Source organism: Cherax quadricarinatus, chromosome 81 (assembly GCF_038502225.1).
Source record: "Cherax quadricarinatus isolate ZL_2023a chromosome 81, ASM3850222v1, whole genome shotgun sequence".
In the NCBI taxonomy this organism is placed as follows: Eukaryota; Metazoa; Arthropoda; class Malacostraca; order Decapoda; family Parastacidae; genus Cherax; species Cherax quadricarinatus.
Window position 1 is genome coordinate 1132511 of NC_091372.1, and position 6541 is coordinate 1139051.

Genomic DNA, 6541 nt, shown 5'->3' on the forward strand with positions numbered 1-6541 from the left:
CGGTATGTATTACTTACACACTCTCTGTATACTTAAGTATATCACCAGCCACACACCTCCACCCAGACCTCTATGCAAAACAACCACGGGGGGAGTTGAATGATAGCTCTAGGCCTTTCGTGTTGCAATCAACACATCATCAGGAGCTTGCAATGTTGCAGAAAAGTGAAGTAGGTCCAAGTAAATACGATCACAGGAATTGCTATAGAATATTACACTATTTTCACATACTGTACTGCAATTACCAGCAACTGCCTGGTTGATCAGGCTCTGATCCACCAGGAGGCCTGGTCACAGACCGGGCCGCGGGGGCGTTGACCCCCGGAACTCTCTCCAGGTAAACTCCAGGTAAACTCCAGATCTCATCATCGTACATGTGATCAGGGACAATGTTTCTGGTTACATGTGTTACTTGTGTTAATGTTTAAGGTTGTAAGAAAGACAGCCTGGTTGATCAGGGCCTGATCCACCGCGAGGCTTGGGCCACGGGGGCGTTGACCCCCCGAAACACCATGAAGGTAGACTCCAGGTACGACTGAGTTCTACTGTATCTGACAGCCAGACTCTGAACATTAAGATATTATAAGGACCTTAATGGAGATAAATCACTTCGACCTTTTTTGGGAGGGGGGGGTAATCCTGGTATGTAATTTACACATATGTTACTATATACAAATAACCATAAATCAGTCCCTCTACTGAGGGACTGATTACCTCAAACTCCACCTGATCTGTACTATTCTTCTTTTATTAGACTGATGAAGCCACTGAGCGGTGAAATGTTTCCACAATGAAGATACCTAATTGTTGCACATGTGTCTAACTTGTCGGTTCTCTGAACCATTTATCTACAGTGAATTTATTTAGGCACAGGTACACAGAACTACAGTTATTATACAGAGTGGAAATTACCCTCCAGAATAACCCCCCCCCTCTAAAAAACAAAAAAGGTCAAATTGACTTGTTTCCACGAGGTCCCAGGATTTGACCTTAATAATAATAATAATAATAATAATAATAATAATAATAATAATAATAATAATAATAATAATAACTTATTTCTACAAGTACATGAACAAGGTATACAAACCATAGCATTTCAGGCAAATTAGGTCATTTTGTCCCAGGATGCGACCCACACCAGCCAACTAACACCCAGGTACTTATTTTACTGCTAGGTGAACATGGACAACAGGTGTCTTATGATGACACGCCCTAATGTTTCCACCCGTACCGGGGATCGACCCCAGGACCACAGCTTAGTGTCTATCAAAGCTGGGTTGCCACAGGCTGCCACCATAAAGTGCCGCGGGTACAGTGTCAAGCTACTTAGACCATACTGGTTTGTCCACTCTAACCGTTACAACACACGGTCGCCACGTTCCAATTAAGCAGGGGTCATTAAGAGACAATAATGACAAAGAACTCGATTATATAATTAACTTCCCAATGGAAATAAGTCACTTGATTTTTGGTGGTTATCCCAGGTTCTCTACACATGTGTTGCTATGTATGATAATCTATATAAACGTGTATACCTGAATAAACTTACCCAGCCGTCTCTCGCCTCACGCTTTGAGGACCGTGGTTCGATCCCCTGTACTGGTGAAACACTGGGCGTGTTTCCTTAAGACACCTGTTGTCCCTGCTCACCTAGCAGTAAATAGGTGCTTGGGTGTTAGTTGACTGGTGTGGGTCACATCATGGAGACAAAATTAACCTAAGTTGCTAGAAATGCTCTACATAACCAGGTACTTTCCATACAGTATACCACTGATGTAAGCTATGGTCTGTATAAGTTGAATAATGTACTTACATAAGAACATAAGAAAGAAGGAACACCAACAATTATTACTAAAGAAAAGGAAACACATTCACCATAATTCAATCAGCCGCTGTCTTGCCTCGGTCATGTGATCACTCCACACAGTGGGTGATCACATGACTAACACCAGTGACAGGACTTTCCCAATTTCTCGTGCCAACACAACACCGCCCACCACTGCTGGCTCGATACAACGTAAGCTGTCAATGGCCCTATAAAACCCCATCTAGACTACGGCACAGCCGCCAGGCTCTACAGCCGGTCAATAACCCGCTGGTGTTGATCAATGAGAGACAGTAGAGTGTAGCAGGCCAGGAATTACTTTTACCAGTTCCCAGAAACGTTGTTAGGACAATCCTCATTTATTATTCTATAAATGACTGAATTGCTTCCACCGTATGACAGTGGTAAGATAATACCGATAAATTGATAATTAAGATATGTGCAACAGTTCGGTATCTTTATTCCGAAACGTTTCGCCTACTCAGTAGGCTACTTTAGTCCTAATGCAGAGATAACTAAGAAACGAGTACATAATTGTGGAAATTGTGTATGGACTGTCACCTTGTGAGATGCTCACCCTAGCAAGTACTGTTGACACAGACACCCTGAGATTAGTCATCTCACTCTCACAAGCGGCTTTTAGGATACATTTCCGTATGCAAACTGATCTTGCAAAAAGTTTCTAATTACACGCACAAAGGACTAACTTACTTGGTGGTGGAGAATATACTACTAGAAATCCCCTGATTCTAAAAAAGCAAACCTAGATGCCTCTGATCCCTCTCTTCAAGATACTATGGGCAGTGAAGAACTTATCCCTAAAAAAACTAAGCAGATGACAGCTAAGAGACTGAACAGTCCCTGGCTAACACCCAGCATTCTCAAATCCATAAATACAAAACACCAATATGAAAAACAGTACAGAATGGGTCACATAACCAGAGACCAAACAAAACGTTACTCGTCAATCCTAACCAGCCTGATAAGAAGGGCAAAAAAATTGTATTATGAGAACAGATTATCCAACTTACGAGGTGATATAAAAAAGACCTGGAAAACCCTATCAGAAATTCTGGGAACAAAAAAGATATCACGAAATAGCGAAATAAAATTAGCAAAATCAGATGAACCCCAACTCCCACCAACAGAAACAGCAAACAGACTCAATGATTTCTTCTCCACTATAGGACAAAACCTTGCCAATAAAATCCCAAGCTCAGATACCCCACCAAATGACTACCTCACCGGCAACTACCCGAACACACTGTTCCTAGCTCCGACTAACCCATACGAAGTCTCCCTTATTATCAACGCACTAAAAAAACAAGGCAGGAGATTTAAATACCTTACCACCCTTTATATACAAAAAAGTGTCACAAGTGCTATCACCAATCATTGCAACACTCTTTAACAAATCCATTGAATCCTCCACCTTCCCTACAGTACTCAAAATAGCAAGGGTCACCCCGATCCACAAAGGAGGAGACCAAACAGAGTTGAATAACTATAGGCCAATATCCAACTTACACCCTCTCTCAAAAATCTTCGAAAAATTAATTCATAAACGAATCTACTCCTACCTTATCTCCCAAAACATACTCAACCCCTGCCAATTTGGATTCAGGCCTAATAAAAATACTAATGATGCTATTATACACATGCTAGAACATATATACACTGCAATAGAGAAAAAAGAAGTCCCACTGGGGATCTTCATTGACTTACGTAAAGCTTTTGATACAGTTGACCATGACTTGCTCCACGTAAAATTATCACACTATGGTATAAGAGGGCACTCCCTCAACTACCTCAAGTCATACCTCAGCAACAGAAGCCAATATGTGTACGCAAATGGGGCAAACTCTTCTGCACAACCAATTACAGTTGGTGTCCCACAGGGAAGTGTCCTTGGCCCTCTTCTCTTTCTCCTATACATAAATGACCTACCAAATGCTTCGCAATTACTCAAACCCACACTTTTTGCAGATGACACTACATACGTCTTCTCTCACCCGAGTCCAGTCATGCTAGCCAATACTGTAAATACCGAATTACAGAAAATATCTACCTGGATGAGTACTAACAAACTTACACTAAACATTGACAAAACCTACTTCATTCAGTTTGGTAACAGAGCTACAGATGTCCCTCTTAACATAATGATAAACGGATCACCTATCACAAAGCTAACAGAGGGAAAATTCTTAGGAATCCACCTTGATAATAGACTCAAATTTCATACACATATACAACAAATTTCTAAGAAAATTTCCAAGACTGTAGGCATACTATCGAAGATACGGTACTATGCTCCACAGTCAGCCCTCCTGGCCCTATATCACTCTCTTATTTACCCCTATCTCACCTATGGAATTTGTGCATGGGGCTCAACAACAAGTAACCATCTCAGACCACTAATTACCCAACAAAAGGCTGCAGTTAGAATGATAACAAATTCTCACTACAGGCAGCACACTCCACCAATATTCAATACACTCAACCTACTCACCATACAAAACATCCATACTTATTACTGCACCTATTACATACATAGAACACTCAACTCTGATATTAACCCTCCCCTCAAACATCTCCTTGCCAACCTCAACAGAACACATGACCATAACACAAGGCACAGATCACTCTTTGATATTCCTCGTGTCCATCTCACGCTATGCAAAAACTCAATGCACATAAAAGGCCCTAAAATCTGGAATTCATTACCTGTAAATATAAAAGAAACACTACCTGTTTATAAATTCAAGTCTCTTCTCAAAGATCACTTACTCACCCAAAACCAAATAAATACTGAATAACTGAACCTTATAAATTGTATATCTTAAATGTTTCTCACAATTATATCACATAAATGTTAAACCTAAAACCCAATCTAACTTTATTATTTTTTAAATTCACTACCTAACAGAATACTCCATTCTACTGAATTTACAACAATGCATGCAACCATATGACCTGTCTTTGTAATACTCACTTGTGCTTTATAGTAATCAGTTTACATTAATGTTTTTCACTGATTTCATCATTGCTTAGTTAATCTTAAGTTAATTTTAAGCCAGCCCGTAATGCTATGCATAGTATAAGTGGCTTTGGCATGCTGCTCTTATCTGTATTTTTTTTTGTACCTCTGTAAGTGTGCTCAAATTATAAATAAATAAATAAATAAAAAAAATAAATAAATTAGTATACCCTACCTGCACCTTAAAAATCCCTGAATTCAATGGGTATTCCCTAAGAAATATTTATGCTATGAGACGCTATCTTCTAGACTAATATTTAAGAGGAGATGCCCGCAATCTTACCATGTCTGTGGACGTTCCACAGCTAATAACTCACAGTTCAAATATTAAATATTAAATATCAAATATCCCACGTTCCTCAGAATATCGCTGGGAAACTATACTAAGAGAAATGAAAGGTATTACTGCAGGGGGTCTGGATAGAGACGAATATCCTCAGATCTTCGGGAAGCTTCTATGATTCTTTGTTCCACAGGCCAATATTTTAAAGACACGTGGGGCACCGAGCTGTAGCTCCCAGTACCTTGTTATCACGACGGTGTCTAGTTGAGAAGACCGTGCCAGCGTCTGTCTGACCCCTTCCTGCCTCCGTTCAAGCATGGCGTTGTTTTAGTTTAATATGTTTATTATGCACCCCATACCCAGCCTGTGGGCGGTAGTCAAAAGATTACAGAGGTACATAATGGGTCCAGGGACTGGGCCTCAAAGTTTTGATAGCTGAGCAAGTTACAGAGGTAATGAATTCACAATTTACAAAGGTAATGAACTCACAATTTACAAAGGTAATGAACTCCAGGTAGGTCTAGTCACAATCATGACAAGTTAGGCGTTGCTAGTTCACATTGTCTACTATAACCTAATATTAGCCTATATTAAGGTCTAAGCCTACCTATAATAATAATAATAATAATAATAATAATAATAATATCTTTACTACAAGTACATGTACAAGGTATACATACCACAGCGGACATCAATGACATACTACTATATAGAAAGTCACTTGTTATGCTGAGCATTTCCCGCAAATTAGGTCAGTTTTGTCCCAGGATGAGACCCACACCATTCGACTAACACCCAGGTACTCATTTTGCAGATGGGACAACACAGACAACCAGTGTAAAGAAACACGCCCAATGTTTCTACCCTCGCTGGGAATCGAACGCAAACATCACCGTGTGAAGCGAGAGCTTTAGCGATCAGGCCACGGGCACCGCTAAGGTCTAAGTCTACATTATTAATATCTAAGGTTACCACACTAATTCTAATATTAGTTACTAACAGTTTAATCCTACGTAAACCTTCTTAAAGGGTAAATCTATCAATTAGTATGCTGAACTCACTGCCTTCGCCATCTAGTGTTTGTTTGGGTGGATGTTAAGGGCTCCTAAAGCGTATTTACTGTGAACCCGTCCGTGGAATTTTTGGGGGGACCAAATAAATTTTCACACATATAGTGGCAGGAGTCAGGTTTCACCTGATTCCTGCCACTATATATACTCGTTTAAAATTGAAGAAGTCATTCATGGCGAAACGTTTCGTCTAATAAATATCCTGAACCGTACATAAGTGTCTTTCCACTTCCTCAGTAGAATACAAAGGCAGCAGTAAAAACAGTAGACATGGAAAGACGATGTAAACAGTCCATCACACCAAAGTCTGACCTAGAATATAA